At 33.8% G+C, this 12,928-nt stretch overlaps 1 protein-coding gene across 1 annotated transcript in view; it reads right to left on the reverse strand.

Annotated features, from left to right (window-relative positions):
• LOC118184559 (dopamine receptor 1-like) overlaps window positions 1-12,928 on the reverse strand; it is a 382,281-nt gene that overhangs the window by 252,817 nt on the left and 116,536 nt on the right. The window contains exon 2 of the mRNA XM_085822659.1: window positions 5,955-6,099. The gene's annotated coding sequence lies outside the window, so the exon portion shown is untranslated. The remainder of the gene's footprint in view (window positions 1-5,954; window positions 6,100-12,928) is intronic.

The following is a 12,928-nucleotide window of genomic DNA, read 5'->3' on the forward strand; positions in this document are numbered from 1 at the left end:
GTAGTCAAAGACTACAAATTTTAACTTTAATTTTAAAGTTGGTTCAAAGCTACTCACCGGCGTAACAATTAAAATTTGGCAGCAATAACGCAAAGCCGATGAATTTCAATCTTATCGGAGCTGGCGAACCTAGTAATGTGGCCTCGAGATGCAAAAACACATTATCTATTTCGCAACCCTCTAACTAAATTTACATTTTTGGTGAAGAAACGGAAAGGAGAAGTGATAGTAAAGGTTAAAATTATAAATAACTGAATAATTAAGATAATAATGACCCTACAGTAAGTTTTACTTTTATATGATTTAAGTTTTAATTTTAATCGCATCATAGAGCTAAATCAAAAAATTTCGTATTTTTGTTATTCTTATCTGCAATGTTCGGTCTTTCATAATTCAAAATGCTTTTTAATTTAGTTACATCTCCTTTAAAACCCAGCAATTTCAAAAAAAAATTAATTTTATTTCTATTGCTATTGTTATTAAACTTTTGTTGAAAACATTTATGCGATTTAATTCATACTGTTAGGCATAAATTATTTACAAAATAATACTAAAGTATTCTCTAAAAATTTTTAATTTAATAAATCTTAACGTAGAGTTCATTTCTTTCCTTTAAATGGTAGTATTGTTTATTACAGACTTAATGTTATTCCCTGTCTCCATATTATTATTTAAGTTACAAAAAGTGAGTAATTATAACCTCATACTTTTTTAGGTATTTACAAATCTGGTAATTATAACTTCGAATTACAACCCAATCTGCGAGCTTAATTATAAGCTTAGTTTCTCTGATTACTTGCGTGTCTATTGCTAACCAACCCACAATGCATTTATTGCTGAGCTAATTACATTACATTTTTCAGTTTTGTTTCTAATTATAAGAATATTTTCTGTACTGTTAATACGTGCTTTTAATGCGATTTGTAGAAAGAAAAATTATTGTGGAAATTGCCTAGGGAAATTCTGAAATGCTTGGGTACTTTTTCCTACTGTTATAAAAGAAATTACTGTTAATGTTTCCATTGCATTAAGAAGCTATTGCACAGAAGAAGCATTTAACTCAATTACAGTTGCAATAAGATATAGAAAATAACTTTCTTAACATTATTAATCAAATTTATTTGTTTTTTAAACACCATTTATTTCAAAGGTATGTAATATTATCGGAAAGAAAATGCAGTTGTAAGTGTTTTTTAAAGTATGTAGATTATGTTGTATAAGCAATAAGTGGGTTTAAGAAAACGTCCTAAATTAAGGAGTTAAGTAAAGGTAACAAATAAAAAAATATTTGTACAAAATGTACAAAATCAACCAGCGGCCGAGCAGTAAAGTCGATAAATACTAATATCGTTTGACCCAGGTTCGAATCTCAGAGAACGAGCTTGGCTGCATATGAGATTTCATCCTAAGTTTCTCAATATGTAGCGCAAAAGGGAGCCAGTTTTCCTTAAGAAATCCTCTATGAAGTCTCCCTCTCTAGGCAGACAGCCCTCGAGTTGATTTGCTTAAATCAATTAAGTTACCGAGTAACTTGAAATTAACTTTTCCCTTTAAAGTAAAAGATAAAAAAGTAAAATAAAATCTGAAAGCTTTTAGATTTTATATTATGCCTAAAGGGGCGTTTTTTTAACGATTTCTGTGTTACCTTTATTTATTAAATATCATGATCTGATTCTTTATTTATAAAATAATATGATTTGAAAAATGAAAAATTCGTTTAAGTTTTATAAAATATGAAAGAGATAATAAAACAATTTCGAAATCAAAATTCGCGGTTCCATGTTTGGATATTATTCAAATAATGATGGCTCTAGGTACGCGTCGTATTTTCACAACTCGAGAAAAATACATACATTCATGCAGATTCTTCATTATTTAATTTTTTAGTGTAATTCAGGGCAATAATAGTATTTGGTGGCAAAAATTTGAAAAGTGATTCAGACTTTCATAAATGATTCAACGCCATATGTTGGTTTGAGACTATTTTTGCCCTTCAGGGCTACTGTCCCTGTGGGTTGAAAAAAGTTAAAGGAACTATTTTGGAAAAGGTGCTGCAGAACTGAACTCATTTAGATCAAATCTACTTCCGATGTCTAGTTCTTTCAAAGCCTACAAATCAAACCATCTAAATGATAATAACTAACTACAACCTGCTAATCCAGATAATAAATACAGTGAGGGTCTTCAAAAGGATTCAATCATATAAAATACTGATGCATTAGTACTATATACACTCATGTCCATAAATTAAGGATAATGCAAAATCAGGCAAAGGAAGAGTTAGAAGCAAAACAAATTTGACTTATTTGTAAAGCTTATTTATTAACCAAAAGGTAAAGAGCAAAAAAAAGATGCTATATGTTTGATATTATTAAAAAAATTAGCGATTTTTCTCCCTGGAGCAAATTAAAAAAAAACCTATTTACAAAAAAACAATATTACATGGTTGGTATGATAACATGTTGGTATGTTAATACATTGTATGCCTCCCAGACAATGCAATACAGTCCGTATAACGCCTAGGCATGCTGAGTATCAAATTATCGATCTGATCTTGGGGGATATTACATCACTAAAAAAGCAATGCTCTCCGAAGTTCCGGTAGACATGTAGGAGGAGGTTGACGGGCTGGAACTCGTCGGCCAAGCATGTCCCACACGTGCTCTACTGGATTCAAGTCCGGTGAGAATGCTGGCCAGTCCATACGGGTGATATTCTCCGATTGAAGGCATTCGCTTACGATATTTGCGCGGTGAGGACAGGCGTTGTCATCCATAAACACAAATTGTGCAACCATGGCACCCCGAAACAAACGTACATGTTCCAGAATGATGTCCCGATAGATTTGGCTTGTCATGGTTCCAATTTGAACATGCAGGTCAGTTCTGGGACCCACAATAATTCCATCCCAAACGAGCACTCCTGTACCAAGAAAACATCATTGAACGACACCGTAATGGTGTCGTTCAATGATGTTTTCTTGGTGGTAACGGGTCCCTGGAGCTCTCCATATGAAAGTCCGGCGAGAATCAGACTGCAAGCTAAACCTGGACTCGTCGGAAAACTTCACACAAGCCCACTGTTGCGGTGTCCACAATGCATGCTCTCTACTCCAAGCTAACCGCAGGCGACAGTGAGTTGCAGTAAGTGAAACGCATGTGACAGGTGTACGAGCATATAGACTAATCTGCCCTAAGCGTCTGCACACGGTCTGCCTTGAAATTGTCGTACCAGTGGCTGAAGAGAGCTCACGAGACAGGTCTGAGGCTGTACTCCGCCTGTTTCTTTTGGCAGTAACTGCCAAATACCGGTCCTCATTCGGCGTAGTAGCTCTGGGGCGACCTGTGCTGTAACGTCTACTCACATTACCATCATCTTGGAATCGTTACCAAAGCCTGGAGATGACACTCTGGGCAATTCCAAGTTCGTCTGATATTCCAGTTGGGTACGCCCACAATCCAGACGGCCCATAATTCTACCGCGTAAAAAATCATCCAAATGCGTCCTTTGTGTCATAACTATTCGGTTATTGCACTGAAGTGCTTATAAAGCGCCTACGAACAATTTTACTTCTTTGCCTGTATTCCTTATATATCACTCTCTTACACTCTCGTCATTGTGATGTACCATCGGCGTCATCTGGTTACATCCTGAAATTTGCATATGATTCTTGAAGATGTGTGTAGTGATTTTACAGGTGATATATTTATTTTAGAGTTCAATTTCCGCATGACTCCGAATTATCCTTAATTTATGGACATGAGCGTACATCATTGAAAAGATAATAAAATTAATTCATTTTCTAAAAAGAACATTTTTATTCACCATAGTTCTCTTAGCTACTGAGCTTTTATTCCACATAGTCAAACAATAGTTCCTGATGTTTTCCTACTAAGTGGTCGCACAGATACTGTTCACCTACAGGTAAACAGGTAAAAGTGCATCGGGCACCAGAAACATTACTACAGAATGGAACAGGTATTGCCACAATACACTAACCAGCTAGAATATGTAAAACTTGGAACTGACTAGATACTATTTCTAAGTAATACTGACGTTATACATAGGAGTTGTAACATTTAAACATAAGAGGATAATAACATAAAATTACATACAAAGTCATATACATACAAAGTTACATAAATAACACAAATTGTTTAGTGCATTTATTAAAATATTGGATTACGTGAATATATTAAAGTTGATCTTTTGGATATCATTGCACTGAAAATATTGCATTTTTATGCAAGTGGATAAACATATGGGATTTGATTTTGCTAATATATCGGAAGTATGATTCTGATATTTATTACAGGTAAAACTGTACTGAGTTCAGATCTTTCACTCCAAAGTTCATGGTCTTAGCTCAGTAGGTTCAGTGTTTTGGAGTATTATGAAAATTGTTAATGTCTCGCGGAGTCAGTTATTGGGGTGTAAAATCGACATTGCTCTTTTTGCTTTTTTATTCTCGATCCTAACGTGTGACTTAACATAGATCCAGTCCTAGAGCACAGATCTTTTGGTGTACTTTCATGATTTTTGGATATAGGTGGCGTTGAGATATCACCAGTCTTTTAAAGTTAAGATCTAGATTGGTGGGTTTCCGAATGTGCAGGACACTTGTAAGTGGGCAGAGCAACAGATAATGGTCTGTACTTCTTTGACTACACAGATGCAATTGCAGCTATCGGAGAAGTTCCTTTTAAGAAAATAATCTAGATATGGTCCATGACCGATGAGATAATAAGTTAAGAAGGGCTTGGAGCTTTTGATTTCTGTGTCGATTTTCGGGAAGAACTGGTGAGATGACTGGCTTATTGTAGCATTATTCCACTCTTCTTGTCACTCGTGGCTTAGATGTTTGTTTAGAATTTGTCGTAGTTGTAATTTTGGAAGCTTGATGTTGAGGAACTCGCCTTCTTGGGAAAGAGTTACTGTTCCTGCCAGATTGTCGGCGGTATCGTTGCCGCTCTGCCCTTTGATCGAAATTATGGTTATTTCAGTATTGAGATCTTCAGAGATTTGATTAATTTTATGGGCTAGGTGAGAACGGTTGTCTGGATTTCGGATGGAGAGTATGGGCTACGGTATTCCTCATTAAAACTCTTTTTAAGATATCGCAGATATGTATGCGCATATTTTCATAAGTCTAAATATCAAACGAGTTCGCAAAATTATATGCTGTTTTGCTTTAAGAAAACTGAAATAAATATTTCATTACACATTTAATTTGAATATATGAAATTTTTTAGCATAAATCTTTTAACATTAAATCGGCTTCATATAGTTTTAACTCAAGTTCCAGATGACTGTAGTACCCTAAACCAACATCTAAATCTGGCTTTGATAAAAATAACATCTGCAATTCTAGCGTAGGTTATTTGTCTATAGATGTATATCTATTCACCTAATGATAACATATTCTCATTAGTTTTTCTATTAAATTATTTCTAACATAATATTAGCCAATTTAAATATATATTCTGGGATTTGAACTTCGACTGAATCTTTATTATCTAATCAGCAGAAAAAAGAGTCTTTAATATTAGCAGCAAAATCAATCACTAATCGACTAATCTCATCGGCTAAAAATAAAATACTTATATTAATTCTATAACTAAACTTTTTCTTAAATAATACAGATTATTTTATTTAACTCCAGGATTTGAGCTTTGCACTGGATGTTTGTACCTAATACCGAGATGCAAGTGTTTCTAACGAAGAAATAGCAGCAAAAATTATTCATTAAATCTTCCGAACAGATCTTTTTTAGCGCTGTTTAAAAAAACAGCTAAAATTCACATTATTTTTTATTTATTTTATTTATTTATTTATTTATTTTTTTATTGTGAACTCTAGTTTCCGTCTTTTTCTTCTAAACGAAAAGTTTAAAAATCAGGAAGACAAAAAGTATCTAGGCAAAAGTTAAAAATGTGAACAAAATATAGCCTTACCTTAAAAATAAATATTAAACAAAAACTGGAGTCTTTGTAACTCTCAGTTACGCGTGTCTTCTTTCAGAATGAACTAATATTTTGTAGATCCATTCTTCTACAAATCATTCTATTTGACTGTCCTGGCAAATGACAAAATCCCAATCTGAAAATAATAAGAATATAAAATCATTGAATTGAGATATCATGTACCGATAATGCACCTATGTTACATCAGAGATTACCGTACATTTAACAGACATTTTAAAACTAAGAACATAACCTATTTTATTCTTAAAACTTCGTAGAAGTTTTTTTAAACATAAAGATTATTATATTTGGATGAATTGTTAAAAAACTGCATAGTAAACAAACGATTAATTTGAAAAACAATTAGAATATACTGTTACGAAATGTAAAGGCGCGGTGAGATGGCTTCCTCGCAAAGCAGTTTTACGCTTGCCATATAATAGCAAGGAGGGCAGGGTTGCCACATTTGGCGAGAAATCACCCATTTGGCGACAAAATTGGTGATATACCATGGACGATTGGAGAACCTTCTGGAACGAATTCTTACCGGTTTAGTCCAGAATGTTTCCGAACACAAGCCGAAAGCTATATAAACCCTGCTGGTCCGCAGTCAGTCAGTGTGCTTCATCGAGAGGGAGAGTGTGCATTTCTCATCGAGTGAGTGTGTTTCGTCCAGCGAGTCAATCCCTGCGGAAGCGATCGCTTTGACAGCAGCCGGCCAGCGAGTGCCGAGTGGGTCGTCGAGTCCACTGAAGGAGTCTGTTAGAGTATCGTGGTTAGTGCATCGTCGAGAGAACGTGTTGAGCTCCGGAAACGACTGAACCGAGAATCAGGAGCTGTGCTCTGTGTGTCGTCGAGTGCATCGCGAGTTGTAGCGTGGAGAGTCTCGAGAGTACGTGAAGTTCCGGGAACGACCAAGCAGAGTCGGGAGCTGTACTCCGGAAAGCAGAGTCGGGTGCTTTACAGGAAGCTGTCTCCACCGTGATAGCCTGATAACCTGAAGGCTGAGTCGCTGATCGTGTCAGCGTGTTTATAGTAGATCTTCGACGACTGTAAAACGTGTTTTTGGAGGCTTACCTGATTAATACCGGCCAATAAAGTGTGTTTCGGTACTTCATCAAGTGTCGTCGTTATTCACTCCAAATCCATACGAACCCCATACGAATGTGAAGGAAGAGAATAAAGTAACAACTGGTCTCAGAAGAATAGGAAAAACGTAACAATATTAAAAAATTTCTTAAAATAAAAATAAGCAAATTACCTGTAAATTAAGCACAAAAGAAAACATTTCAGTTTATTTATTTATTCATTTATTTATAATTTAAAGCCTCTGTGGAGATATAACCTGCTCCGAAGCGGTTCGATAGAAAACGGGTATTGCACATTTTACACTTAGTTACAATTCAAAAATACGCTAATTAGATGAGCAATTATGTAATAAATACGTGGGTAAGTAAACAATGGAATATCAGGTAAAAATCAAAGCTTCAAGCAAATACAAAAATGCAAAACTGCCAAAGCATTACTAAAAATGCAAAAACATGGCAAACTAATCTATACATATTTTTTTTTGTGGCAAACAATAAGATCTTACAAAAGGAAAAATATACTAATGTTAAAATAGTTAGGTTTTTTTAATATGACAAAGCACACACAAGAGAGAGGTCTTCATAGAGACATTAACTCTTTCCCATCGAAGTCGTGCAAAACTCCCGACCATTCAGACATCGGCAGGTCGTCCGAAAGCTTGAATTATTTTCTATCTCTTGCCTTCCCCATCACGTTAGTGCATACCTCATTGTTTTTCAGTGCTGTTAAATGAGAAGCCAATCATTCTTTTGAAGCGACTAAAAGCAGTTCTATTATTTGAATGTGCCTTTCTTCTCCTTTGTTTACCGTCAATTTTAGCTACCCGAAGTTGCAATCCTGTCTTAAGTGAAAACCCCACACATTAGTGAAAGCGCATGAAGAGCCCAAGAGAGAAGTTGTCACTTTACTTAAGTCGGTTATTGTTAGCGCTGTAGCATTCTATGTGGCATGGGGAGAAGAAATCCATTCAAAAAATACATAAAAAATACATACATACAGGCGTTTTAGATGTTTGAGTGAAATAGATTTTGGCCTCTACCGATGCGAAAGAGTTACGAGAAAAACCATAAAAGCTAAGCATGCGGGAAGTCCGCTGTAATGGCATTCAGAATTCGTGTTTCGTGTTAACAAAGTCAAAATGCTTCATAAAAATTGCGTAACTTTTATTATTACATGAAAACCGGTCACAATAAAATAGCTCCGAAACGTTTACAATCAGAACGCGTTTACTGCAGCAAATCCATTATTTTTCGATCATCTATATGATGGTAGTCATGAAATTACCTTAACTTCATTACTCATTCAAATCTGTTACTTCAGTGACGATACTGCATTATTATTAGGTAAATGCTCCCTGGCTTGACTTTAATTTTTTCTCATCAATAAGCTATTGCATTGCTTCCTATTCAAAGACATATTTTCTCGAATCAAAAGACGTAGAAAATAATCTAAAAGACATCGTTAGACCGTGAAAAATAAAGATAAAAGACCGTGAAAATGTCAGTAGCTTCGAACATCCAGTTTGTTTAATGGCTTTCAGAAACTTCTTTACTAAACGTTATTTAGTTAATAATATTCCTTCCTGCTTTCTATGGCTCATATGATAAAATATTCTACCGCAATTATGGTAGGTTTTGAAAAGTTACAGTTATAAAGAGTGAAACTTTATTTTACTTATTAGAAAGTTCTTTAACGATAAAAGAAGCATAATATGACGTAAGGACCTTAAAATCTCATACTTTTAATGACTAACACTGAATTCGAGACTTGAAGGTACTAGAACATAATTAGTTATTCAAGATCTTCATTTTATACCTTATGTTTAATTTTACATCAAGGTAGAATTAAGATACTTAACAGCTCTAAGCCTTTAAAATACTACTGTGTTTCCAGGGCAGATATTTACAGTATAATGCTCAGTATTCTAACTGAAATTATTTGAACGAATCTACTATCCAAACATCTCAGTTTCAAGGTCAAATTTTAATAAATTCAGCGTAATTAATTAAGGTATGTTATGATTTCGCCAGTTAAATTTGGTGAATATGAATGTTAATGAAACTAAATAAAATAATATGTAACAAGAAAACAAAATGTATTGTGACAAAAATGAAAATTAAGTAATTTATCGTCGCTGCAAATGAACTTGGATACCTGATTTTAAATGATGATGAGACCTTATCCTGTATTCAAGATGAAAAGTAACATTTGAGAAGATTAAAATGAATGTTACGATAGTGATCCATGTTCATAAACTTCATAGGTCTCTAAGAACGTAAAAACATCTTCTACAAGTTGATCAAAACATATAATATCCGCCTGTTTAATCAAGACAAAAAATATTTCGAACAGATGCAATATTAAATCACGTTTTACAACTTATATTCGAAATGGCATATCGTCTGAATAGTACATGTGTGTGCTTATTTTTCCATGCTTGGTACATATTGTGGACATCTCTGTACTGATACTGTTAATCGCAGTCATAACCTTCCTTTTTTTTAGATACAGAAATGTATGCAGATTATTTGCGTAGATTTTCCTCTCAAAGTATTTCCCAAAGGAAAGAAATCTACGGATGACAAATCGGTTGAGCATAGGGATCATAATGCTTTCGAAATGATGTAGTTGTCAAACAACTCGCGCAAAAGCTGCATAATTTCATTAGATGTGTGACAAGTGGCATCGTGTTTCGAAACCAACACTCATCGACTCGAAGAAGCGCAATAAGGTGTTTAGTGATGTCTTTGCACATTACATATAGTTTCAAATACTCTTCAACAATGGAAAAAAACTATATAAAACATTATTCAAGAACGAACATTTATTCCTTCTGGGAAATAACATGCCTGTTAATAATACAAACAGAGCTCTAATGCTGATGTCATGTGACATTAGACGATAGCTGGTACGTATGGTCGCTGTGAGTATTGTTATAGTGCTCTCAAATACTGGAAGAAGTTATAATTTTTACAACTGAAATCAGTTCAATTAATAATAAGGCGCTACCTTAATAAGCGAGACTTTCTATTATCTGATAGAAGTCGTCGTGAGGGACTACGCTTAGAAAGAATTCGGGATATAATCCGCATATCGAATCTTCTCAGAAAGAAACAACAGCTCAAGATCCTTTATTAATAATTTAAAAATTAATTAAGCAGCAATTTTTACAAAATATGCTATATATTTTTAAAAGGCAGATGACGGAAAACGTCCATGTAGTCTAAGGATGTTACCCAGATTACGTAGGACTAGTATGACATAAGTTTGAAAGTATAATTTTAAGTTACCTGAATTCGTATTCTAACTCTGCTACAATATATTATATTCGTAATTTCACTGTGACTGTTTCCAAAGGTTATTGTCTAGTGTTCTTTTGATTAGTTTTAGCGTTACTGTACAGCATCATGTACAGAATTGTCTACTTTTCTGTTACGAGCAGTGTATATGTTGTGTTTTATTTGTAGTATGAGCTTTACTATGTCAGTGTGTACTTTTCATGGTGTGTTTTATTTGTAGTATCAGTTTTACTATGTTAGTGTGTTGTTCAGTATTATAGTAATATATTGCATAATATGTTCTTTTTTTTAAGTAATGTGCGGAATTATAATAAGTGTATAATAGTAAGTCAGTGTGATGTATAACTGCAGGCTTGAAATTCCAATGTTAGTCTTAAATTTTACTGTTTTTGTTTTACCTTTACCAGTTTTGTATCAATGCAGCTTTGTAATTCTAAGAATTTTTTTTTTAATCTGTGCTATCAGGAATGTCATATGTATTCAAGGTAGTCCTTCGTATTCCCTATCTAGATGTGACTCTGTAATTTTTTTTTAATTTAGACTTAATACCTGATAATAAATGTTTGCAGGGCGGACATCATACTGCAAAGGCTTGTTCCCGGTCAGTAGCCCTCCTTAGCAGTGTAAAAGTAAAAAAAAGTTACCTGAATTTTCCCTTCCAAGAAATAAGGCCGGTCCCACCAAATTCGGATAACTGGAGATATGTAATAACTGAATGAAAACATAATTTACAACAAGATAGAGATATTCTTGATGAAAATAAAACAAAATTTACAATAAGTCAGAAAAGAGTATTTATTTTTCCGCATTTCATCAACATTTTGGTAGTTTTTATTACTATAGTTTCAGTTATCTGCATTCTTATCGTTTCAGTGACTGTTGCCGTTTCAGTTACCTGAATTTCCTTTTACGGAGGATAAGATCGGTCTCACCAAGTTTCTCACCAGGAAAAATAAAACAACTAAATGAAAAAATTACAATAAAAATTCTAAATGAAACTAAATATAACAAAATTCTAATGGTTCTAAATGAAACAATATTTATGCTAATATAGAAAGAAATAATTATATTTACACACTTCATCATTATTTTAATAGTTTACTCCTGACTGCATATGCTTTAATAACATTCTCAACGCATCTGCTTCTACACTAAGAAAAGACAAAGCTTCTATTCACGTTTGGAATTTGGGTTCACCAGCGGCCGAACGGCAAAGTCGCTGAACACTGGTAGGAATCTCGTGAACGGGCTGGTTGCATGGGCGTTTTCGTGGTTTTCCCCATGTGTAACGTGTATACGAGCCAGTTCCCTTAGAAAATCCTCCCCAGAGGCATACCTCCTCTTAGCCAGATAGCCTTTGAGTACTTTATCATAATCAAATAAACCAAACCATATTTGGAATTTAACCGAGGACACTTTTTGTGTTTTTTGCTATAAAGACTTAATAGCGTTACAAACTTATGATGCACACTGAATGAGTTCTAAATACAGTTATAATTAGTCGCAGATAAAACACTGAATAACTTTGATTAGTGTAACTCAAACCTCTGTTAACGGAAACTCCACTTTAGCGAATACTCCCACTTCGAATACTTCGAATAGTTTCTGAATCTTCGGATTCCCGGCGTAAAAAATCAAGATAGTCACGTTTAGCAGAGACTTTCTAATAATGGATGAAAGCTTTTTGGTTCTTTGAATGTCTGCTAAGAAGTAATTCTACTATATAAGACTTTTGTTAATGCCCTTCCATAAATGCAAATAATGATTTCCAAAATGTTTAAGCACTTTAAAATTCAGAAAATATTTTTAAAAGCAATTTGTTTAGTTGCAGATGACACAGCGTTAACACAAAATTTAAATTGCTTTGTTATACACATTCAATACGGCAATATAAATGGTCACTGAAGAATAAGTGTAATAATACAAAGCAAAATTTTTCTTACTATTTCTTTATGCAAAGTATTCATTTCTTATACATGTACATTTCAAGAACGGAAAAGTATCACAGGTCTTCGACACTATTATCCTCAGCATTTTTATAAGTCTATGATAACTTACTTTTCTTATTTAAGCTCCATTAGATGTCCATATTTCAAAAGTGATTAGAAGATATTTGCGGCTCAGAGCCACTTTAAATGCTCATGTAAAATATCATAACATGTTTTAACATGCAACTATCATTTAATTTATGGCACATTATTAGACGAAAAGTTTGAGAAAAACTGCGGAATATCATTACAATCTAAAAATACAGAATTTAAATCATTGGGTTTGGGGATCGACTGCATAAAATCCTAGTGGCAAAACTTCAAAATTTAAATTTGCCTGTGTGAACCCAACAGAATATACACGATAAAATATTTATTTCTATCATTCAGCATATTTCTGGCTAGTAAATAGAATATGCGAATAAAAATTCTTCACTATTTTTCCAAAACAAGCTGTGAATATCAGGAATTTTTGAGAGCAAAAGCTCTTTAAATAACCTGCTGAGAGTAATTCAAACCGAGTTGGAAAATATAGTTCTCATGGAATACATGGTATAACTTTTTATATGCAACATAATGTTAGAAGAGA

Source organism: Stegodyphus dumicola, chromosome 8 (genome assembly GCF_044657685.1).
Source record: "Stegodyphus dumicola isolate Sdum_Otavi_A_Nest chromosome 8, ASM4465768v1".
NCBI lineage: Eukaryota > Metazoa > Arthropoda > Arachnida > Araneae > Eresidae > Stegodyphus > Stegodyphus dumicola.